The sequence below is a fragment of the Mus musculus genome, chromosome 9, assembly GCF_000001635.26.
Source record: "Mus musculus strain C57BL/6J chromosome 9, GRCm38.p6 C57BL/6J".
NCBI classification, from domain to species: Eukaryota; Metazoa; Chordata; class Mammalia; order Rodentia; family Muridae; genus Mus; species Mus musculus.
Window position 1 is genome coordinate 3,908,922 of NC_000075.6, and position 27,362 is coordinate 3,936,283.

The window sequence follows — 27,362 nt, forward strand, 5'->3', positions numbered from 1 at the left end:
ACCTGACTCTACCTAACTGGACTGCTGGTGCATCCATGAGGTATTTGCAAGTGGATTGAAGTGCTGCTGCCTGCTAACCTGTGAACTAAACTGCTGATTGCCAGACAACACAGACAGGAGTTGCTCCAAAGAATCTTTCTAAACAGGTCCATTTCCCCTATATTCTTTCTTATACTTTACCTCTAGTGGGTGGTGGGTTACAAGGAAGGCTAAGTGTTTAAGAACCATTATTAAAAATAGGATTTGAAAAAAATTAATATTACAGCTAGTCACTTACAATTAATTACAACTCACTGATAAGAGGAGAATGGAATACCGACTCACACTGCTTTACTAGGGAACCAGAATCAATCATACATCATTACAGTAGCCTCACATGCTGAACTCCATTAAATGCCAGGAAATCACCCTGAAGCTCAAATGTCTGGGCTTCTGAACATGTGAGAGAGTATTTTCAAGGTTGTGTCTGAAATTTTTTATTTGAGTAAGTTCTTTTCTAAATTTTCCCAAATGAAAATAGATATTTCCCTTAGTGAACTGAATTCAACTTTATATACTTTATATCATTTACCTTTATATCATCATAACCTTCTTAGCTTGTATTTATTTGTTGTTGAAAAAAATCTACCCTTAGCCAAAGATTCCTTGTAATTACAGAGCTGACCATCACATGTTCTCTTCCTCACATTTTTCAACACTTACAAAGGAACACTGATCTGTTCTTTTAAGATTGTTTCTACCTTAAAATTAACCCCATTTTTTTCATCTTTCATTGCAGAACATGTTTAATAATACTTGACAGAAATGTTCATTTACCCATCACTTGCTCAATATTTACCAAACATAAACTCCTTGAAAGGAGCTATTCTGAGTTCTGTTATAACTGTAATACAAATGTATTCTCACATGAGAGAAGTATGTAAATCATGAAAAGAAGAAAGACACATGCACAATTGAATATATAATTATAAATGTGAATAATAAGATTGGTGATGTAGCAAAGCAGCAGAAGAAATTATGAGGAAATGATTATTAAGCTGAGTTCAGAATGATAAGTAAAAGCTTAAGCTATGTCCACATGCCTGATATAATCTCTACGAATGGAGGATAAAGCATACACCTTGAAAAATAAAGGTCAAAATCAAAACAAAAATAAGGGAAGAAACATTTGAGTTGATACTTTAGAAGACCCCTAAGACAGAAATACACTGTATACTAAGATCATTAAGCAGAGGAATGTAACACTTAACAGACAAGAGAGACTAGTCCATGGGAAATAAATCCTCAGAATGAGGAGAGTATATCAGAGAAGCAAAAAGACGGAAATATCAAGAATAGGTTAAATTTTAGGGAGGATAAAATTAGAAAGAAAGAGGCTATGATGTTTAAACCAAATGGGACAAAAGGACAGTGCAATATTCCTCAGTTATGCACAATGAAAATCTCCAATTTGTGTCCATCTGAACTTACATCAGGTTATGCTAAATTGTTTCACTTCATTATTTATAATTAACATATATTATTGTACAAGGAGATGTATTCATTAAAGAATTTACATAATTGTGTATAATGTATTCTGGTAACACTCTGTCTATTACTATTTATCCTTCCCATTTCTCTATATCCTTAATGTTTCTCTCCTCTTCATTTTATGAAATTTTTCTATATTATAAGCTTCTATATTTGAGGCAAAACCTGTGATATTTTATTCAATAAATTTTAGTTTCTATTTTAAATGTCTGTGCTAGCTAGTCTTATGCCAAGTTGACACAAGCTAGAGCTATCCAAAACAAGAAGCCTAAACTGAGAAAATATGTCCACAAGATTCAGCTATAAGACATTGTCTTAACTACTGATTTATGGGGGAGGGTTCAAATTATTGTGAATGTGGCCAACCTTGAGCTGGTGATCCTGGGTTCTATAAGAAAGAAGGCTAAGCAAGCCATAGGTAGGAAGTATAACCCATTCATGGTCTCTGTATCAACTCCTACCTCCAGGTTCCTGCCCTGTTTGAATTCCTGCACTGACTTCCTTTATGATGAAGATTGATATAAATCCTTTTCTCCCCAACTTGCTTTTTTGTTATGTCATTTGTTGCAGCAAGAAAAACCTTAAGACAAGTTTTTAAACATGTTCTGTTAAATTTATTCCTAAATATTTCATTTTTTAAAGTTTTGTAAATTGAAGTGTATTCTTGACTTTTGTTTTAGTTGATCAATGTTGATATACTTTAAAAATACTATTTTGTGTGTCTATCATCTCTCTCTCTCTCTCTCTCTCTCTCTCTCTCTCTCTCTCTCTCTCTCTCTCCATGTGTGTATGTGTACCTGTATCTATCTATCTACATACATATTTACCTATCTATCTATCTATCTATCTATCTATCTATCTATCTATCTATCTATATCTAGATCAATCTATTATCATCTATTTATTTGGTAAAAAGTGAAATACTTCAGTTTAGCTACTTCCCTATTTTATATGTCAAGCAACCACAGCCTTTAACAGCCATATCAACAGTTAGCACTTAAAATATGTACAAGAAGTTGTATATTGCTTGGCATGATTTTATGTGCTTAAATTTTCATCACCTTGTATTTTTTCTGATTTATGAACTCTTTCAAGAGTTCATATACCCAGAATAGAACTGGCAAAGATGAAGAGTAAAATAAGAATGGAGATCATGTAGACAGAACGGAAGAATTCAAGAAAATATTGTGACAATATTTAATATTTTTATTAAACAGAAAGACATATTAGAAGGATGTGATTTCCTTCTCTAGAGTAAACTATCTCCCTGAACTATCAGTCTACATTTTTTCACAGAGAGATTATCAGTTGAGACATTTGGAAACATTCAAGCCTGAGATACTGTCTATTATTTGTAAGTGTGTGATGAATTTTTACATTTCTTATAGAAATCCAAGTGGTTCAACCACATGGTATTCTTAATGGGCTTTGTTGTTTGGTTGTTTGGATTTTTTCTTTTTTTTAGAGATTTCATATACATTATGTTTCTTTGCTAGGTAAAATGAACAGCAGTGACTAGAATATGATTCCAAATTATCAGTGTTCTGCTTTACTTTAAAAAAAAAAATACAACAACAATGTTTTAGATCTAAAAACAACTTAAAAACCACTAATGGTTACAGGGCATTATGTTAAAATAGTGTTAACTGTCAACAGTCTTTACAAAATTCATCAAAGTAAGTCTCTTTAACCTTGCTGCATTCACAGATAAGCCTATGAACAGCTCTAGATGAATGGATTAGGACTCAGAATCTCAGACCTGTGCTCTAATCTAACCTATGTTGAACAAGTATGTATTTATTTTCTTCCCTATTTTGCCTCAATTAATTCCTTAAAATGCCTTTACAATTCTTATTTCATGGATTCATTATGAATTAGAGATGTAGTAGTGTGTGGTTAAATACTCAATATTGTTTTGTTTCTGTCACTTTGAAGTATCTTGCATCAAGCTATAGAATGAGGAAAGAAATTCTAGGGATGAGACCCAGATTTACCTAATCTCAAAATGAAAATTGCACAGAGCAAATCAAGATGATTCCAATTTCAAATCCACTCAATCTGTGTAATAAGTGTTCACATTACACAAACCCACTGTAGTTTAAGTGTACTCACAGTTAGTAGAAGCTTTTCTATATCTAGTTTTTTCTTCCTAGACATTTTAGAAATAATATTTCCTTGAAGGCATACAAATTTCAGACTAGATGTTGAAAAAAATTATATTGAGACACCCAGGATCACAGGTAAGGCCACAATATCAGCCCCAATACCTGTAGTAACCAGGACCCCAGGGATTCAGGAATTTGGAGATCCAGAAATCCGTGCCCAACCAGAGGTATGGGATTCTGGTTGCTTTTTACCAGTGCCCAGATCAGACCAAGGGTGCTGTTTCCCCACAAACTCCTACAACACCCAGAACAAGTGCAACTCCCAGGAGTTCTGACATATCCAGGATCACAGGATCACAAGATCTCAGAATCACAAGATCTCAGAGACAGCTTGAGTCCCAGGAGTTCTGACACAATGAGGCTCACAGGAACAACAGGATCCAGTCAGAGACAGCAAAGGGCAGTTATAACTATAGATAAATAGATGTCAAGAGCCAAGCACAAGACCATAAACAACAAAAAACAATGCTACTTTAAAATACCAGAAACTAACCTTCATACCGCACCAAGCCCTGGATACCTCAACACACCTAAAAAGCAAGATTTACATCTAAAATCCAATTTTGTGATGATAGTAGAATTTAAGAAGGGCATAAATAACTTATTTAAAGAAATGCAGAAAAACACAGGTGAACAAGTAAGCCCTTAAATAGGAAACAAATAAATCTCTTAAAGAAATAAAGGAAAACAAAATCAAACAGGTGAAGGAATTGAACAAAAGCATCCAGGATCTGAAAATGGATATGGAAACATCCCTGGAGATGGAAAACCTAGGAAAGAAATCTCAAGTCACAAATGCGAGTATCAACAACAGAATACAAGAAATAGAAGAGAGAACCTCAGGCATAGAAAATACCATAGAAGACTCTGACACAACAGTCAAAGAAAATACAAAAAGCTCCTAACTCAAAACATTCAAGAAATCCAGGACAAAGGGAAATTAACAAACCTAAGAACAATAGATATAGAGGAGAGTGGAGACTCCCAGCTCAAAGACCAGAAAACATCTTCAACAAAATCATAGAAGAAAACTTCCCCAATCTAAAGAAAGAGATGGCCATAAATGTACAAGAAACCTAAATAACATCAAATAGACTAGAAAAGAAAATCTTCCCATCACATAGTAATCAAAACAACAAATGCACAGGGCAAACAAAGAATATTAAAAGCTGTAAGGTAAAAAAGTCAAGTAACATATAAAGCAAGACCTAACAAAATGGCATCAGACTTATCAACAGAGATTCTAAAACCAGACGATTTTGACCAGATGCCATAAAGACCCTGAGAGAACAAAAAATGCCAGCTCAAATTACTATGCCCAAGAAAACTCTCAATTACCATAGAGGGAGAAACTATGATATTCTGAGACAAAACAAAATGTAAACAATATCTTATCCCCAATCCTGACATACAGAGGATAATAGGAAAAAATCAAACACAGGAAGTGAAACTGCAGGCAAGAAAAAACAAGAAGCCAATGTTTTCACAACAAACCCAAAAGAAGAGAACCACAGAAATATAATTCTACCTCTAACAACAAAAATAACAGGAAACAACAATCATTGGTCCTTAATATCTCTCAATATCAATGGACTCAATTCCCCAATGAAAAGACACAGACTAATGGTCTTGATATGTAAACTGAACCTAGCATTTTGTTGCAAATGGAAAAATTCTTAATTACAAAGACAGCAACTACTTCTAACTAAAATGCTGAAACAAAAGTTCCAAGCAAATGGTCCCAAGACACAAGCAGAAGTAACAATTCTAGTATCCAAATAAAATAGACTTTCAACCAAAAGTTATCAAAAAGATGGGGAAGGACACTGTCTTAGTCAGGGTTTCTATTCCTGGAAAAAACATCATGACCAAGAAGCAAGTTGGGGAGGAAAGGGTTTATTCAGCTTACATTTCCACATTGCTGTTTATCACTGAAAGAAGTCAGGATTGGAACTCAAGCAGGTCAGGGAGCAGGAGCTGATGCAGAGGCCATGGAGGAATGTTCTTTACTGGCTTGCTTCCCCTGGCTTGCTTAGCCTGCTCTCTTATAGAACCAAGACTACCAGCCCAGAGATGGTTCCACCCACAAAGGGGCCTTTCCCCCTTGATCACTAATTGAGAAAATGCCTTACAGTTGGATCTCATGGAGGCATTTCCTCAACTGAAGCTCCTTTCTCTGTGATAACTCCAGCTGTGTCAAGTTGACACAAAACTAGCCAGTACAGACACTATGTACTCCTCATAGGAAAAAATACACCAAGAGGAACTCTCAATATGATCATCTATGCCCCAAATGCAAGGGCACCCACATTTGTAAAAGTAACATTACTAGAGTTCAAAGCACACATTGAACCTCACACAATAATAATAAGTGACTTTAACACCCCATTCTCACCAACGGACAAATCAGTGAAAAAGAAACTAAACAGAGACACAGTGAAACTAACAGAAGTTTGGAACCAAATGGATTTAATAGATATCTACAGAACATAAACCCTAAAACAAAAGAATATACCTTTTTCTCAGCACCTAATTGTACATTCTACAAAATTGACCCAATAATTCTTAACAAAACAAGCCTGATACATGAAGTTTCAGATAATCCTATTTATCCTATCAGATATTTACAGACTAAGGCTGGTCTTTAACAACAATAAAAACAGCAGGAAGTCCACATACACATGAGAGCTCAACAAATCTCTACTCTATGATAACCAGATCAAGGAAGAAATAAAGAAAGAAATTAAAGACTTTTTAGAATTTAACAAAAATGAAGTTACAACATACCCAAATTTATGGGACATAATGAAAGTAATGCTAAAAAGGAAAAGCATAGCTCTGAGTGCATCCACAAAGGAATTGTAGAGAGCATATACATGATAGACTAACATCATATCTGAAAGTGCTAGAACAAAAAGAAGCAAATACACCCAATAGAAGTAGATGGCAGGAAATAATCAAACTCAGGACTGAAATCAACCAAGTAGAAACAAAGAGAACTATCAAAGAATCAACAAAAGCAGGAGCTTGTTCTTTGAGAAAATCAACAAGATAGATAAACTCTTAGCCAGTCCAATAAGAGGACAGTATCCAAATTAACAAAATCAGGAACGAAAAGGGAGACATAAAAGCAGAAACTGAAATCCAAAAAAACATCAGATCCTACTACAAAAGCCTATACTCAGCAAAACTGGGAAATCTGGATGAAATGGAAATTTTTCTAAACAAATACATGGTAGCAAAGTTAAATCAGGATCAAATAAACCACCTAAAACATTGCATAACCCTAATGAAATTCAAGCACTCATTAAAAGTCTCCCAACACCCCTACCCCCCAAAAAAGCCCAGAATCAGATAGCTTTAGTGCAGAAATTTATCAGACCTTCAAAGAAGACCTAATACCAATATTTCTAAAACTATTTCATTAAATAGAAACAGAAGGAACACTACCCAAAATACATTACACTGATAACCAAACCGCCAAAAGACCCAACAAAGAATCAGAACTTCAGACCAATTTCCCTTATAAATATTGATGCAAAAATACTCAATAAAATTTTTGCAAACCGAATCAAAGAACACATCAAAATGATCATCTACCCTAATCAAGTAGGCTTTATCCTTAGGGATTCAGGGAAGTTTCAATATATGAAAATCCTTCAATGTAATATGCTATATAAACAAACTCAAAGAAAAAATTGGCATGATCATTTCATTAGATGCTGAAAAACAATTTGACAAAATACAACACTCTTTATGTTAAAAGTACTAGAGATCAGAAATTTAAGTTTCATACCTAAACATACTAAAAAGCAATATACAACAAACCAATATCAACATCAAAGTAAATGGAGAGAAATTTGAAGCAATCCTACTAAAATCAGTGACCAGACAAGGCTGCCAAATCTCCCCCTATTCAACATAGTATCTATTCAATATAGTAACCAAAGTTTGAGCCAGAATGATTAGACAACAAAAGGAGATCAATGGGATACAAATTGAAAAGGAAGAAGTGAAGATATCATGATTTGCAGATGGTATGATATTATATATACATGACCCAAAGAAATCCAAGAGAAAACTCCTACAGCTGATATCAACTTCAGGAAGGTGGCTGGATATAAAATATTATACTCAAAGGATAAACTGGCTGAGAAATAAATTAGGCAAATAACACTCTTCACAACAGTCACAAGTAATATAAAATATGTTGGTGTGACTCTAAACAAGCAAGTGAAAGATTTGTATAGTAAGAATTTCAAGTCCCTGAAGAAAGAAATGGGAGAAGATCTCAGAAGTTGGAACAATATCCCATGCTCATGGATTGGCAGTACTAACATCAGTGGTCATCAAATAGTAAAATGCAAATTAATCCATTCTTATTTTCTTGTACAAAGCTCCAAGTGGATCAAGTTCAAGTGGATCAAGGACCTCCACATTAATACAGAAATGATGAATCTAATAAAAAAGAAAGTGGAAAAGAACCTCGAACACATAGCCACAGTGGAAAAATTCCGGAAGAGAACACCAATGGCTTATACTCTAAGATTAACAATTGACTAATGGGACCTCATAAAATTGGAAAGCTTCTGTAAGGTAAAAATCATTGTCAATAGTACAAAATGGCAACCAACAAATTGGGAAAATATCTTTACCAACCTTATATCTGGCAGAGCACTAACATCTAAAATATACAAAGAACTCAAGAAGTTAGATGCCAGGGAACCAAATAACCCTACTGAAAATGGGGTGCAGGACACATGGTATATACTCAATGATAAGTGGGCCTCATCTAAAAAAATGAAAAATAAAAGCTTGGAATATCCACAATACAACTTACAGACCATATGAAACCCAAGTATAAGGAATACCACACCAAAGTGTTGATGCTACAGTCCTATTCATAATGGGGAAGAATATAATCTCAGGAGGTAGAGGAAGAGAGGGATCTGTGAATGAGAAAGGAGGGGGAGGAAAAAAGGGCTGGTTCAGATATGGGAGGAGATGGGGGAGAATTTTAGAGGATCAGAAATTTGAAAGGTGTTTTGTCCCCAATTCTAACAAGGGGCGAAGTGTCCACACTTTGGCCTTCGTTCTTATTGAGTTGCATGTGTTTTGCAAATCGTATCTTGTATCTTGGGTATTCTAAGTTTCTGGGCTAATATCCACTTATCATTGAGTACATATCATGTGAGTTCTTTTGGGATTGGGTTACCTCACTCAGGACGATGCCCTCCAGGTCCATCCATTTGCCTAGGAATTTCATAAATTCATTCTTTTTAATGGCTGAGTAGTACTCCATTGTGTAAATGTACCGCATTTGCAAAACACATGAAACATAAGAATAACAAATACCAAAATGTGGACACTTCGCCTCTCCTTAGAATTGGGAAACAAACACCCGTCAAAGGAGTTACAGAGACAAAGTTTGGAGCTGAGATGAAAGGAAGGACCATCTAGAGACTGCTGCACCCAGGAATCCATCCCATAATCAGCCTCCAAACACAGACACTATTGCATATGCTAGCAAGATTTTGTTGAAAGGACCCTGATATAGCTGTCTCTTGTGAGGCTATGCTGGTGCCTGGCAAACACAGAAGTGGATGCTCACAGTCAGCTATTGGATGGAACACAGGGCCTCCAATGGAGGAGCTAGAGAAAGTACCCAAAGAGCTAAAGGGGTCTGCAACCCTATAGGTGGAACAACAATATGAACTAACCAGTACCCCCGGAGCTCGTGTCTCTAGCTGCATATTTCAAATGCTATACCAGATGTAGTTTCGTTACTTGAGCAAATTAACACATCTCCTGGCACCTGATATGTAGCTATTGATATGGCAAATGCCTTCTTCTCAGTACCTGTCCATAAGGACCACCAGAAGCAATTTGCTTTCAGTTGGCAAGGCCAGCAGTATACCTTCACAGTTTTGCCTCAAGGATATATTAACTCTCCTGCCCTGTGTCATAACTTAGTTAGAAGAGATCTTGATCATTTGGCTCTTCCACAAAATATCACATTGGTACACTATATTGATGACATTATGCTGATTGGACCAAGTGAGCAGGAAGTAGCAACCACTTTAGACTCATTGGTAACACATATGCATATCAGACAATGGGAAATAAATCCAACCAAAATTCAAGGACCATCTACCTCAGTGAAATTCTTAGGAGTCCAGTGGTGTGGGGCATTGCAGAGCTATTCCTTCTAAGGTGAAAGATAAGTTATTGTACCTGGCCCCTCCTACAACCAAGAAAGAAGCACAGCATTCAGTGGGTCTATTTGGATTCTAGAGACAGCACATCCCTCACTTAGGTGTGTTACTTAGGCCTGTTTACCAAGTGACTCAGAAAGCTGCTAGCTTTGTCTGGGGTCTGGAACAGGAGAAGGCCCTTCAACAGGTCCAGGCTGCTGTACAGGCTGCTCTACTACTTGGACCATATGATCCAACAGACCCGATGGTACTTGAAGTTTTTGTGGCTGACAGAGATGCTGTTTGGAGCCTCTGACAAGCCCCTGTAAGTGAATCACAGAAGAGACCTTTGGGATTTTGGAGCAAAGTTCTACCATCATCTTCAGACTATTCTCCCTTTGAAAAGCAGCTTGGCCTGCTTTTGGGCCTTAGTGGAAACTGAACATTTGACAATAGGACACTGTACTGGCTAATTTTGTGTCAACTTGACACAGCTGGAGTTATCACAGAGAAAGGAGCTTCAGTTGAGGAAATGCCTCCATGAGATCCAACTGTAAGGCATTTTCTCAATTAGTGATCAAGGGGGAAGGGCCCCTTGTGGGTGGAACCATCTCTGGGCTGGTAATCTTGGTTCTATAAGAGAGCAGGCTGAGCAAGCCAGGGGAAGCAAGCCAGAAAAGAATATCCCTCCATGGCCTCTGCATCAGCTCCTGCTCCCTGACCTGCTTGAGTTCCAGTCCTGACTTCTTTCAGTGATGAACAGCAATGTGGAAAGTGTAAGCTGAATAAACCCTTTCCTCCCCAACTTGCTTCTTAGTCATGATGTTTGTGCAAGAATAGAAACTCTAAGACAGACATCAAGTTACTATGTGACATGAACTGGGTACTATCAGACCCTACAAGTCATAAAGTAGGACATGCACATTATCAAATGGAAGTGGTATATACATGATCAGGCCAGAACAGGTCCTGAAGGCACAAGCAAGTTACATGTAGAAGTTGCTCAAATGCCTGTGGTTTCTACTCCTGTTACAATGCCATCTGCTGTCAAGCATGCACCTATAACCTCATAGGGTTTTCCCTATGATTGGCTGACTGAAGAGGAGAAGACTAGGACCTGGTTTACTGATGACTCTGCATGTTATGCAGGCAGAGTGGACAGCTGCAGCATTACAACCCCTTTCCGGAACAACCCTGAAAGACACAGGTGAAGGGAAATCTTCACAGTGGGCACAACTTCGAGCAGTACACATAGTATTACAGTTTGTTTGTAAGAAGAAACGGCCAGATGTATGATTATTCACTGACTCATGGGCTGTAGCCAATGGATTGGCTTGGATGGTCAGGGACTTGGAAAGATCACAATTGGAAAATTGGCGAGAAAGACATCTGGGGAATAATTATGTGGATAGATCTCTCCAAATGGGCCAAGGATGTGAAGATATTTGTGTCCAATGTAAATGCTCACCAAAAGGTGACTTCAGCTGAGGAGGAGTTCAATAATCAAGTGGATAAAATGACCCATTCTGTGGACAGTCAGCCTCTCTCCCCAGCCATCCCTGTCATTGCTCAATGGGCACATGAACAAAGTGGCCATGGTGGTCGAGATGGAGGTTATGCTTGGGCTCAGCAACATGGACTTCCACTCACCAAGGCTGACCTAGCTACAGCTGCTGCTGAATTCCAGATCTGCCAACAGCAGAAACCAACACTGAGCCCCAGATATTGCATCATTCCTCTAGGTGACCAGCCAGCAACCTGGTGGCAGGTTGACTACATTGAACCACTTCCTCCGTGGAAAGGAGAGCATTTTGTTCGTACTGGAGTAGATACTTATTCTGGTTATGGATTTGCCTTTCCTGCATGTAATGCTTCTGCTAAAACCACCATCCATGGACTCACAGAATGCCTTATATATTGTCATGGTGTTCCATACAGTATTGCTTCTGACCAAGGAAATCATTTCACAGCCAGAGAAGTGTGACAGTGGGCCCACGATCATGGAATTCACTGGTCTTACCATGTTCCCCATCATCCTGAAGCAGGTGGTCTGATAGAAAGATGAAATGGCCTTTTGAAGACACAGTTACAGTGCCAACTAGGTGGAAACAGCATGGAGGGCTGGGGCAGAGTTCTTCAGAAGGCTGCATAGGCTTTGAATGAACATTCAATATGTGGTACAGTTTTTCCCCATAGCCAGGATCCATGGGTCCAGAAATAAATGGGTGGAAAGGGAATAGTTCCACTCACTATCACTCCTAGTGACCCTCTAGGAAAATTTTTGCTTCCTATCCCCATATCTGTAGGTTCTGCTGGCCTAGAAGTTTTGGTTCCAGAGTGGGGAGTGCTCCTACCAGGAGCTACAATAAACATTCCATTGAACTGGAAGCTCAGACTTCCCCCTGGTCATTTTGGGCTTCTAACGCCCTTAAAACAACAGGCTAAGAAAGGAATAACAGTGTTAGGAGGGGTGATAGATTCAGATTACCATGGGGAAATTGGATTACCTCTCCACAATGGAGGTAAGCAAGATTATGTCTGGAATGCAGGAGATCCCTTAGGGCATCTCTTAGTACTACCATGTCCTGTGATTAAAGTCAAGGGAAATTACAACAGCCTAATCCAAGGTGGATGACAAAGGACAAAGACCCATCAGGAATGAAGGTATGGGTCAATCCTCCAGGAGAACAGCCAAGACCTGCTGAGGTGCTTGCCGAGGGTGAAGGAAATACAGAATGGGTAGTAGAGGACGGTAGTTATAGATAACAATTAAGGCCATGTATCCAGTTGCAGAAACGAGGATTTTAAAGTAATATGAATGCTTCTGTCTTATTTTGCTAACAAATACATTTGTCTTTCTTCCAATTTCTTTAACATCAATTGGTATTTAAGTTGAGGCACTAAAATGATGTTCCCAAGGGACATTGCCCCATTGTAAATTTCCAAATACATTTGTGATCGTACGAGGAATAGTTATATCATGTTAGGCATATTCACACCTTGTTATTGTTTCATGTGAACATGAGATATTATTTGTGTCAAGTTGACAAGTGGTGGATTGTAGTGGCTATTCCTGGTTGTCAACTTGACTATATCTGGAATGAACTACAGTCCAGAATTGGAAGGCTCACCAGTGACCCTAATCTGGAGCTTGGGAGATAAAAGTTTCTGACATGGATCTTGATGTGGAGAACTTGAGGCATAGTGGCTATGGATTCCAGAAGATTGAGACAGGGAGATCTCTGAGTTCAAGTTCATCTGGGATTAAAGGTCTGGTGGCACACACCTTTATTCTGGGATACACCTTCTTCTGGAGATTATATAAGGAAGAAGGAAGGCTCTCTCTCCTTCACCTGCTTGCTGTGTGGGACTGAGTAACTGCTAGATCCTTGGACGTCCTTTCACAGCTGCTACGGACCATTGTTGGGAGTTGGACTGCAGTCTGTAAGTCATCAATAAATTTCTTTACTATAATGAGACTATCCATAAGTTCTGTGACTTTAGAAAACCCTGACTAAAACACATGCAAAGGAACATTTGACATGTTTAAATTAGGACATATGGGTTTCCTTATTAGAAATAATAGCTTTACATGGAGCAACACAAGAATATATTTGAATTTCTATTCCTCAAAATCTCAGAGAAGCAACATTTAAAAGTAATGGAAAACTTATAATTATTTTGTTCAAGGACTTTTTAACCAAGATGATTCTAGCCTCCTAGCCATCTGTGTCTTACTTAAGTTTCATAGTTTTCTATGCTGTAGAAGTTTCTACTTATGGCCAGTCTTCTTCCTATATGTCATTATAAAGCACTCTAGCAAAAGGCTTAGAATGGTTAACCAATTTCAGCAACTTATATTTTACATGTGAGGCAAAAATTATATATCATTTGTATTTCAAGGAGTCTAAGATCAACAGCCTTGCAGCACTGTCATTGTCCAGAATAGTGTCATTTTTTAAATTCACTAACATCTGAGATAGAGCCAGGAATTCTGAAATAATTATATAACATGTATGCACTTCAACTTATTTAACCACAAATCTTACTCATTTTCTTTATTTTCTACTTCATGTATTTGTTAGTATATAAGATATGATTAACAAATATTAGAAGTGTGGATGTCATTGTATAAGTAAAAACACAGTGTTTTGTTTCTCCACTGTCAAAAGAAGTGAACTTAGGCTTGACTGAAAAAAATGCAAATCAATGTGACAGTAATTTCTTCTATACTCTTCATACAGTTTCCACATTTTTATGAATTTATCTTTGACCTGAACTGCCATTGAGTTAACCCTAACAATATCTGATATTTCTGGCTTTCTTTTCTCCTGTAAGAGGGGGGTCATTTGAAGAAAAATGGAGTACCTGATTCAACAACCAAATTTGAGGTTGTTTGGAGCAAGTCTTTGGGGAAACTGCTATTGTATCATTCTGGGTTCAGAACACACCAGTGAGTAGCCAGCAACATTGGCTTGATCCATATGTTTTGTTTATCCTACTCTAATTATAATTATTGTTAAAGAAATATGATTTTGAGTTTACGATTTTCTTAGTTCTGAGTGTCAGTATAGAATTCCATAGACTGTATGATTTGTATAAAAGAAACTGATCTACTAATACTTTTGTAGACTAAATTTCCAAGATCAAGATCATAGTAAAATGGGTTTCTGGTGAAGCCCATCTTGGCTTCTAGATAGTTCATAGTTTCTATGATGTTGTCACATGACCTTTTGCATATCAAGAGAAACTAGCATATTTCTCTTCTTTTAAGGATAGCAGTTATAATGATTATACATAGCCTTGTTTATATGAGATTCCACTCCATGACATTGTTGAATATTATGTCCTTAAAATAATCTTATCTCCAAATACAATCATAATGTGAATTATGACTTCTACATATGAGCTTGTAGAGAATAAAACTTGGTTTTTAACAGTGATAACAAGTTGAGGCCAAATGTACGTCATAAATTTCCCACAGCAGATATCCATTCTAGCTGTTATTACATGTCTTATCCATTCAGTTCTGTGTTATCTTCTCAGTAAATTGTGTGTCTCCCTAAGCAAATGCTATTTTTAGTCATGTGTGGCTGACACTTTGATACTAAGAATATCATTGTAATCTATAAAAATGGATTTTAAAGAACAAAATTTAATACTAGTCTTCCAGGACAGTTGACCAGCTTTTTTTTTAAATCAAACTACCCACTACTTGTTACCTTATGTCCTCTTGTCTTGAGGCCTGCTGAAGTGCCTCCTTACTCTCTTAGTCAAAACTTTTCCAGGAGGAGGTTTTAGGTATAAGAATGTGTGTCTTTGTGAATTACAGAATAAATCCAAGGAAAGCTTACTCCTTCCTTCCTTCCTTCCTTCCTTCCTTTCTTCTTTCCTTCCTTCCTTCCTTCCATCCTTCCCTTTGATCTTCCACTTTCCCACTTCCTTTTTTTCCACTTCCACTTTCTTCCACTTCCTCCATCTAACCTATCCCTCCTTATTTCTTTCAAACACTTCCTTCCTTCCTTCCTTCCTTCCTTCCTTCCTTCCTTCCTTCCTTCATCTTTAATATAATATTTGTCTTTAAATTTGAGCACTGTCTCTCCCTCCCACACACCCACAAAAGCTCCCTTCTCAAACCCTTGTTTTTAGTTTAGTCTGGACTGACCCCAGATCTTCCCTCCATACTCTTTTCTCATTTGGCTCTAAAGGAAACTCACAGATAGTTTTCTCTCCACTACCATTAAATCTCAACCTGATCTCTTGAGAGGGTGAGACACTGGCTACATAGAAGCTATTTCACTTTACTGCTGTAATCAGCTCAACAAGTTTCCTGATTTGGAATAGAAATTAGCTTTAAGCCAGAAGGTAATATTTAGAACAGAGTTTTCCTAGCACTTAGATAATTCAGCACAGAGACATAACTGTCTGAAATTCAAAAACAGTAGAATAAATGGGATATCTATCACATGAAACTAGTTTTATTGGTTTATAGGTTGAAATTATATAGTTTAAGTATATTGAAATAAGATATATTAGTGAAGTTCATTTCATGCCTTTTAAAGTTAAAAATTATGGCTATCCACTGCAATAATTAGACTTGCAAGAAAGCACCTGATCCTACTCCTATTGAGTACCGACAACAATTGGAAACAACTAGAAATCTGGAGTTTCACCAGTGTTATGAAAACACATACCAGGGTTTAGAATCAAATTATTTGTGGAGGTAATCAATAGAATTAGCAAAAGCTTGGGGTAGGAGGAATCTGTCTATGGGACTGACTTAGTCAAAGAAATGTAATTTCTCTCTGTTACTAGTAAGGAGTTTAATGATGTTGGTCCACTAAGTCCTGAATGATAATGTTTTTACCACCCACTTCTGTCAAGGCTTGAAAATCTCAGAGAAAGAAGAGCCCAAAATGTGGTTAGAGCAAGAAGTGTTGGTATAAGAGCAGAGCTAATGCCTATTTGAACTCACAGAGAATGTGACAGATTGTATAAGACCTGCACAAGTTTGTCTTACTTCAGTCAGACAAAACTTCAGCATGGAAAAGGGGAAGTATCACAAAGTAGGCACAAAGCCACATCTACTCAGGAACCTAACTGAAACTGACAGCTGCAGAGAGAGGAAAAAAAGTAAAAATAATAAAAATATTAATTTGGTGATCCTTTATGCAGATAAATAAGACTTTATGAACCAGTCATTTCAATTCAGGCATGTTCATAAGAGAAATATAAACTTGTATTTACTCTAAAAATTGAACAAGAATGACTATGGCAACTTTATTTATCTTCAATCAAACTGTAACTAATTGAAGTGTCCACTAGTACATGAATGAGAAACTGCACAGTATCAAAACAGTGGGATACAATCTGTCAACTAGGACAGATAAAATTGCATTAACACACTTACCATAATGCCCATAAACCACAAATTCACTATGCTTAAAATAGTTATGCTCTAAGGAATATCTGCTGTGGTAGATTATAAGAAAGTAGCAAAGAACATTCCTTCTCATTCATGAGTTAATTTTCATGCTGAGCTGACTTTGGAAAGTCAGAAACAGTTGTAAAGAGCAAGAAGTGATTTCATCGAATCTGTTGAGAAGTCTGTTGTAATTCTGATAGGTCTACCTTTGTATGTTACTTGGCTCTTTTCCCTTGCAACTTTTAATATTCTTTCTTTGTTCTGTCCATTTAGTATTCTGATTGTTATGTGACGAGAGGGTTTTCTTTTCTAGTCCCATTTATTTGGTGTTCTATAAGCTTTTTGTACCTTTATGTCCATCTCTTTCTTTAGGTTGGGAAGTGTTCTTCTATGATTTTGTTAAAGACATTTTGAGGTCCTATGAGCTGGTAATATTCACTCTCCTCTATTCCGATTATTCTTAGATTTGGTCTTTTTATTGTGTCCTGAATTTCTTGGATGCTTTGGGTTAGGAGGTTTTTTTGTGTGTGTTTTGAATTTTCTTTGACAGTTGTGTCAATCTCTTTGACTATATCTTCTATACCTGAGATTCTCTCTTCTATCAAGAGATAGAATTCTATCAAGAGATGCATTCTGTTGGTGATACATCTGTAATTCCTGACCACTTTCCTAGGTTTTCCATTTCCAAGTTTACATCCATTTGTGTTTTCTTTATTGTTTCTACTTCCACTTTTAAGTCTTGGTTGCTTTATTCAATTCCATTACCTATTTCCCTGTATTTCTTTCAGTGAGGTATTGAAATCCTCTATAAAGGACTCTATTATCTTCATGAGAAAGGATTTTAGGTCAGCTTTCTGATTTTCAGGTGTGTTGTTGTATTCAGGACTTGCTGTGGAGGGTGAGTTGGGTTCTGATGATTACCACGTATATTGGCTTCTGTTTCTTATGGTCTTGCCCTTGCATTTTGCCATATGGATATCCCTGGTGTTTGTTGGTCTGGGTGATTATCTGTAGTCTGCCTCTTTTGTACTCAGTTGCTTCAGGTTTCCTGTTATGCCTGCAGCCTTGTCTGTAGCAGACCACTTGTGGGCCTTCCAACTAGTGGCTCTTCAAAGTAGCAGAGAAGCTGCTGATCTGTTGCCCTGGCTGCAGTAGATCTCCTGGGAGATGTTCAGACTTTTGGGTCTTCAGTGGAGCAGCCAAGCTGTAGTCCAACTGTTCTAAGTGCAGCTGATCCTCATTTACTCTGAGTACAGTGAGTCCTCAAAAACTCTTGAGTGCAGCGGGTTCTCTGGGATGGATCAGGATATGTTGACTTCACTGTACCAGACCAGCCAAGAGTCTGCACCAGCAGAAAGGACTGGGTGGAAGTAAGAACAGTCATCTCTCTTTAATACCTCTGAATATAAATGGACTCAACTCACCTATAAGCAAACATAAGCAAACAACCTGGATACACAATCAAGATCCAGTATTTCGCTACATACAAGAAATACACTTCAATAACAAAGACATACACTATCTCAGAGTAAAAGGATGGAAAAATATCTTCCAAGCAAGCCCCAAGAAACAAACAGGACTTGCCATCTTAATAGCCAATAAATTAGAGTTTTGACCAAAAGTTATCAAGCATGATTAAGAAGGACACTTCATATTCATCAAAGTGAAAATCCACCAAGAGAAAGTCTCAATTCTGAACATCTATGCTCCAAATGCAAGAGCACCCACATTCATAAAAGAAACTTTACTAAAGCCAAAACTACACATTGAATTCCACGCGATAATATGGGAGACATCAACATCAATGTACAGGTCATTGAAACAGAAACTACACAAAGACACGGTGAAACTAAGAAAGGTTATGAAACAAATCAATTTAACAGATATATGTAGAACATTTCACCCTAAAACAAAAGACTACAACTTCTGCTCAGGACCTCATGGTATCTTCTCCAAAATCAATATAATTGGTCAAAATCAATCATATAATTGGTCACAAAACAACCCTCAACAGATACAAGAAGATGGAAATAATACCATGCATCCTATCAGATCACCATGGACTAAGGCTGGTCTTTAAGAACAGCAAAACCTGCAGAAAGCACACATTTATGTGGAAACTGAACAACTCTCTAGTCAATGATAATTTGGTCAGGAAAGAAATAAACAACTTAAATACTTCCTGGAAAAGATTGACATATCGTATCCAAGCTTATTGGACACAATGAAAGTAGTAATAAGAAGAAAGTTCATAGCACTAAGTGCCCTAGTAAAAAAAGTGGAGCAATCTTACACTAATAATTTAACAGAACACCTGAGAGCTCTACAACAAAAAGAGGTAAACTCACATATGAGGAGTAGAAGGCAGGAAATAGTCAAACTCAGGGCTGAAATCAACCAAAAAGAAACAAAGAAAACAATATAAAGAGTCAACAAAACCAGAAGCTGGTTCTTTGAGAAAATCAAGAAAATGACAAGTCCTTTCCAGTCGGCACCAACACCGGGTCACCTTAGGCACAGACTCTGTGGACACCCCCACAGTCTCCAGAGGATTGTCCAGAAGATCTTAGGATTACTGGTGAGTAGAACACAACATCGTTTCCAATCCAATTGCATGGGTCCTGAGACAGCAGTAAGGAAGCAGAAAACCTGCCTGACCAGGGGCACAAGTCCCTTCTGGTTAGTGCCAGCTCTGGGTCACCTAGGGCATGGAGTAGGCGAACATCCCCATTGTCCCTAGAGGATTCTCCATGAGCTCTTAGGATCACTGGTGAGTAGAACTCAATATTAGTTCCAATTCAATTGTGACAGGCCTGTGACAGCTGGAACAAGGACACCGGAGCCTTTCCTGACTAGAGGCTTGGGTTCCTGTTGATCAGTACTGGTTTACCTTGGTTTTGACAGACCAGACAGCTACACGGTCCTCAAAGGAGACACCACTTCCAGGCACTGTAACACACCTAGGATCTTAGGATAACAAGATTCCAGAATAACAGGAGCTGGGCCACACCAGTATTTCGGGGTCTCAAAGAAATCTGGACTGCCAAGAATCTCAGGTTCACAGGAGACCAAAATTAAAGGATCACCGAGAAAGCTGGACTCTGAAGAGTCCTGAATCAACATGGGTAATAGGAAGAACAGGCTCCAATCAGATATATTAAGGGCAGCAAGCTCTTGAGAAATCAGATGGCAGGAGGCAAGTATAAGAACTGAAGCCACAGAAACCAAGGTTACTTGGAATCATCAGAACCAACTCTCCCACCATAACAATTCCTGGATACATCATATGCCAGAAAAGCAAGACATGGATCTAAAGTCACTTCTCATGATGATGATGGAGAACTTTAAGAAGAAAATACAGGAAAACACATGTAAACAGCTAGAAGCCCTTAAAGAGGAAACAAAAAAATCCTTTAGAGAGTTAAAGGAAAACACTACCAAACAGGTGATGGAATTGAACAAAACCATCCAAGATCTAAAAATGGAAAAATAGAAACAATAAAGAAATCACAAAGGGAGACAACTCTGGAGATAGAAATCCTAGGAAAGAAATCAGGAACTATAGATGAAAACATCAGCAAAAGTATACAAGAGGTTGAAGAGAGACCTCAGGTGCAGAGGATTCAATAGAAAATATGGGCACAACAATCAAAGAAAATGCAAAAAGATCCTAACTCAAAACATCCAGGAAATCCAGGACACAATGAGAAGACCAAATCTAAGTTTAATAGGTATAAATGAGAATGAAGATTTTCAACTTAAAGGACCAGTAAATATCTTCAACAAAATTATAGAAAGAAACTTCCCCAACCTAAAGAAAGAGATGAAAATGAACATACAAGAAGCCTACAGAACTCCAAATAGACTGGACAAGAAAAGAAATTCTTCGTGACACATAACAATCAGAACAACACATGCACTAAATAAAGTGAGAATATTAAAAGCAGTAAGGGAAAAAGGTCAAGTAACATATGAAGGCAGATCTATTCGAATTACACCAGACTTCTAAGCAGAGACTATGAAAGCCAGAAGATCCTGGGCAGATGTCATACAGAATTTAAGAGAACACAAATCCAGCCCAGGTTATTATACCCAGCTAAACTCTCAATTACCATAGATGGAGAAGTCAAAATATTCTATGACAAAACCAAATTCACACATTATCTTTCCACAAATCCAGCCCTTTAAAGTATAATAACGGGAAAACACAAATACAAGGACAGAAACTACGCCCTAGAAAAAGCAAGAAAGTAATCCTTCAACAAATCTAAAAGAAGACAGGCACAAAAACAGAATCCCAACTATAACAACAAAAATAACAGGAAGCAACAATAAGTTTTCCTTAATATCTCTTAATATCAATGGACTCAATTCACCAATAAAAAGACATAGACTAACAGACTGGCTACACAAATAGGACCCAACATTTTGCTCCTTACAGGAAACCTACCTCAGGGAAAAAGTCAAACACTACCACAGAGTGAAAAGGCTAGAAAACAATTTTCCAAGCAAATGGTCTGGAGAAACAAGCTGGAGTAGCCATTCAAATATTGAATAAAATTGACATCCAACCCAAAGTTATCAAAAAAGACAAGGAGGGGCACTTTATACACATCAAAGGTAAAATCGTCCAAGATGAACTCTCAGTTCTGAGTATCAATGCTCCAAATGCAACAACAGGCACATTCATTAAAGAAACCTAAGTGAAGCTCAAAGCACACATTGCTCCTCACAGAATAATAGTGGGAGACTTCAACACGACACTCTCATCAATGGACAGACCGAAAACAGAAACTAAACAGAGACACAGTGAAACTAACAGAAATTATGAAAGAAATGGATTGAACAGATATCTACAGAACATTTTATCCTAAAACAAAAGGTTATACCTTCTTCTCAGCACCTCATGGTACCTTCTCAAAAATGGACCATATAATTGGTCACAAACCAGGCCTCAACAGATACAAATATATTGAAATTGACCCATGAACCTAACAGATCACCATGAACTATGGCTGGTCTTCAATAAAAAATAAATAATTCAAAGCCAACATTCACTTAGAAGTGGAACAACACTCTCCTCAGTGGTACCTTTGCCAATGAATAAATTAAGAAAGAAATTAAAGACTTTTCAAAGTTTAATGAAAATGAAGCCACAACATACCCAAAGTTATGGGACACAATGAAAACATTACTAAGAGGAAAACTCTTAGCTCTGAGTGCCTCCAAAAAGAAACTAGAGAGAGCATACACTAGCAGTTTGACAGCACATCTAAAAGCTATGGAACAAAAGAAAGCAAATTCACCAAAGAAGAGTTGACGGCAGGAAATAATCAAACTCAGGGTAGAAGTCAACCAAGTGGAAACAAGAAGAACTATTCAAAGAATCAACCAAACCAGGAGCTGGTTCTTTGAGAAAAATCAACAAGGTAGAAAAACCCTTAGCCAGACTCACTAGAGGGCACAGGGACAGCATCCTAATTAACAAAATCAGAAATGAAAAGGGAGACATAACAACAGATCCTGAGGAAATACAAAACACCATCAGATCCTACTATAAACGGCTATAACAAAACTGGAAAACCTTGATGAAATGGTCAAATTTCTAGATAGAAGCCAGGTACTAATGTTAAATCAGGATCAGATTAATGACCTAAACAGTCCTATATCCCCTAAAGAAATAGAAGCAGTCATTAATAGTCTCTCAACCAAAAAAAAAAAAAAAAAAAAAAAAAAAAAAAGCCCAGGACCAGATGGGTTTAGTGCAGAGTTTTATCATACCTTCAAAGACGACCGAATTCCAGTCCTTCTCAAACTATTCCACAAAATAGAAAAAGAAGGTACTCTACCAAACTCATTCTACTAAACCACAATTACTCTGATACCTAAACCACATAAATACAAAGATAGAGAACTTCAGACCAATTTCTCTTATGAATATCGATGCAAAAATACTCATTAAAATCCTCCAAACAGAATCTAAGAACACATCAAAACAATCATCCATCATGACCATGTAAGCTTCATTCTAGGGATGCAGGGATGGTTTAATATGCAGAAATCCATCACTGTAATCTACTGTATAAACAAACTCAAAGATAAAAACCACATGATCTTTTCATTAGATGCTGAGAAAACATTTGACAAGATCCAATACCCCTTCATGATAAAAGTCTTCAAAAAAATCAGGAATTCAAGGCCCATACCTAAACATAATACAAGCAATATACAGTAAATCAGTAGCCAATATCAAAGTAAATGGAGAGAAGCTGGAAGCAATCCCACTAAAATCAGGGAGTAGACAAGGCTGCCCACTTTCTCCCTACCTATTCAATATAGTACTAGAAGTCCCAGCCAGAGAATTAGAGAACAAAAGCAAGTCAAGAGGATGCAAATTGGAAAGGAAGAAGTCAAATTATCATGATTTTCAGGAGATATGCTAGTATATATAAGTGACACAAAAATTCCACCAGAGAACTCCTAAACCTGATAATAAGCTTCAGTGAAGTAGCTGGATATAAAATTAACTCAAAAAACCAATGGCTGAGAAATAAATTAGGGAAACATCACACTTCACAATAGTCAAAAATAATATAAAATGCCTTGGTGTGACTCTAACTAAGGAAGTGAAAGATCTGTAAGATAAGGACTTCAAGTCATGTAAAAAAAATCAAAGAAGATCTCAGAAGTTGGAAAGATCTCCCATGCTCATGGATTGGCAGGATCAATATAGTAAAAATGGCAATATTGCAAAAAGCAATCTACAGATTCAATGCAATCCCCATCAAAATTCCAACTCAATTCTTCAAAGAATTAGAAAGGCCAATTTGCAAATTCATCTGGGATAACAAAAAGCCTAGGATAGAAAAAAACTCTTATCAATGATAAAACAATCTCTGGTGGAATCACCATGCCTGACCTAAAGTTGTATTAAAGAGCAACTGTGATAAAAACTGCATGGTACTGGTATAATGACAGACAAGTAGATCAATGGAATAGAATTGAAGACCCAGAAATGAACCCACACACCTATGGTCACTTGATCTTTGACAAGGGAGCTAAAACCGTCCAATGAAAAAAGGATAGCATTTTCAACAAATGGTGCTGGCACAACTGGCGGTTATCATGTAGAAGAATGAGAATTGACCCATTCTCTTCTCCTTGTACTAAGGTCAAGTCTATGTGGATCAAGGAACTCCACATAAAACTAGAGACACTGAAATTTAAAGAGGAGAAAGTAGGGAAAAGCCTCAAAGATATAGGCACAGAGAAAAATTCCTCAACAGAACAGCAATGGCTTGTGCTGTAAGATCAAGAATTGACAAATGCGAACTCATAAAATTGCAAAGCTTCGATAAGGCAAAAGACACTGTCAGTAGGACAAAAATCCACCAACAAATTTGGAAAGGATCTTTACCAATCCTAAATCTGATAGGAGACTAATATCTGATATATATATATATATATATATATATATATATATATATATATATATATATATATATGTCAGTAAAATGGACTCCAAAAAATCAAATAACCCAATTTAAAAATGGGGCACAGAGATTAAAAAAAAAAAAAAAAAACAACAACAACAACAAAAAATACTTCTCAACTGAGGAATACAAAGTGGCTGAGAAGCACCTGAAAAAATGTTCAACATCCTTAATCATCAGGGAAATGCAAATCAAAACAACCCTGAGATTCCACCTCACACCACTCAGAATGGCTAAGTTAAAAAATTCAGGTGACAGCCGATGTTGGCGAGGATGTGGAGAAAGAGGAACTCTCCTCCATTTTTTGGTGGGATTGCAAGCTTTTACAACCACTCTGGAAATCAGTCTGGTAGTTCCCCAGAAAATTGGACATAGTACTACCAGAGGATCCAGTAATCCCTCTCTTTGGCTGCCATGTCCTCTGGTAGGGTCTGCTTGACAGTCTGAAACAGTCTGTAAGCACTCAACGAGGAAAAGAGTTCCAAGGAAGCTCACCTCCTCGAGTTTTGGCCTTCTCATTTACCCATACACTCATACTCTTTTCCCGCATTAGTCTGGTGTATGGATCTATGAGCTCTCTTTTAATATTTTATTGTAAATGCCTTTTAATATTAAATTCTGTTATAGTGTATCAAGGTCCCAGAAGCCTGCAATCTTGAAATCCAAGCTTGAATTCCGGCAGGAATGCAGAAAGAAAGTTACCTATTCAGTTACTAATTAAGCATTACAAAGATAGTAGCTCAGAGCTGGTCTGCAAAATATTTACCAAGGACAGTAGCAATTCTCACCCAAACAAGAGAATAATAGAGCTAGGGAATCCCACTGAGACAGAGATCTTCTCTACAGCAAGGTATAGGGAGCTTCACATTAGAAGCAAGCTGGTATATTCTTCTGTAGATCCAGGAAATAGGTGTTGGGGTATTGCAGTATTCATGATAAGGTCTGCTAGTGCAGAACCCCTGGTGGTGGGTTTAACAATAGACTAGGTTACACCTGGCTCCCTTCTTTTGCGGCAGCAGCCTGGTCCCCACCTTCTTTTGATGTTGTACATTCCTTTGTGTTGCGTCACTGTAACTTGGTAGATTGTATTTTACCTGGTTTCTTGTTCTTTCTTTGGTATAAAAAGTTTGATGATCGACCTGACACAATACATTCAGATTCTACTCAACCTCTCCTGTGTGCATCTGTCTGTCATTCCCTCCAACTCTTTGCCCACCTATAACTAGAGACTCGTTCCACACAGACATAGGGACCCAAAAGGGTCTGTGGCACTTGGCATATATACAGAAGATGTTCCAAATGGACATAAGAACATATGCTTATATGTTCATAGCAGCCTTATTTATAATAGCCAGAAGCTGGAAAGAACCCATATGTTCCTCAACAGAGGAATGGATACAGAAAAATGTGGTACATTTACACTGGAATACTACTCAGCTATTAAAAACAATGAATTTATGAAATTCCTAGGCAAATGGATGGATCTGGAGGGTATCATCCTGAGTGAGGTAACCCAATCACAAAAGAACTCACATTATATACACTCACAGATAAGTGGATATTAACTCAGAAACTTAGAATACTCACGATAAAATTTGCAAAACACATGACACTCAAGAAGAAGGAAGACCAAAGTGTGGATACTTCGCCTATTCTTAGAATTTGGAACAAAATACTTATGGAAGGAATTACAGAGACAAAGTTTGGAGCTGAGAAAAAAGGATGGACCATCCAGAGACTGCCCTACCTGGGGATCCATCCCATAATCAGCCACCAAACGGAGACAGTATCGCATACACCAGCAAGATTTTGCTGAAAGGACCCTGATATAGTTGTCTCTTGTGAGGCTGTTCCAGTGCTTGGCAAACACAGATGTGGATGCTCAGTCAACTATTGGATGGAACACAGGGCTCCCAATGGAGGAGCTAGAGAAAATACCCAAGGAGCTGAAGGGGTCTACAACCCTATAGGTGGAACAACAATATGAACTAATCAGTAGCCCCAGAGCTCTTGTCTCTAGATGCATATGGAGCAGAAGATGGACTAGTTGGCCATCATTGGGAAGAGACGCCCCTTGGTCTTGCAATCTTTATATGCCCCAGTACAGGGGAACACCAGGGCTAAGAAGTAGGAGTGGGTGGGTAGGGGACCAGGGTGAGGGGAGGGTATAGGTGACTTTTGGGATAGCTTATGAAATGTAAATAAAGAAAATACCTAGTAAAAAATTGGAAAATGTTAAAAAAGAAAAAAAGAAAGAAAGAAAAAGAAAATATATAAACTCATAGCCAAACTAACTGAAGGGCCAATAGCCAAATCCAAATTAACAAAATCAGAAAAGAAAATGGAGACATATAAACATAAATGGAGACATAAAAACATAAATTCAAAAAAAATCTTCATATCCAAGTATAAAAGCCTATATTCAACAAAACTGGAAAATCTAGATGAAATGGATGGTTTTCTAGATAGAAACCACATGCCAATGTTAAATCAAGAGAAGGTAAACTATCTAAACAGGCCCATATCCCACAAGGAAATTGCAGAAGTCATTAAAAACCTCTCAACCAAAAAAAAAAAGCTCAGAGATTTAGTGCATACTTCTTCCAGACCTTCAAAGAAGACCTGACACCAATTTTCCTCAAAATAATCTGTAATATAGAAAAAGAAGGAACACTACCTTACTCATTCTATGATGTTACAATTACACTGATAAACCACAAAAGGACCCAACAAAAACAGAAGTTTAGATCAAACTCACTTATGAATATCAATGAAAAAATACTCAATAAAATTCTTTCAAACCAAATCCAAGAACACATCAAAACCATCGATGAAGTAATCTTCATCCCAGGGATGCAAGGGAGGTTTAATATATGATAATTAATTAACATAATCCACTATATAAACAAATTAGAAAAAAACCCACTTGATCATCTCCTTAGATGCAGAAAAAGCATTTGACAAAATACATACCCCTTCGTGTTAAAAGTACTAGCGAGACCAGGAATTGAAGCCCTTACCTAAACATAAAGCATTTTGTGGCAAACTAACAGCC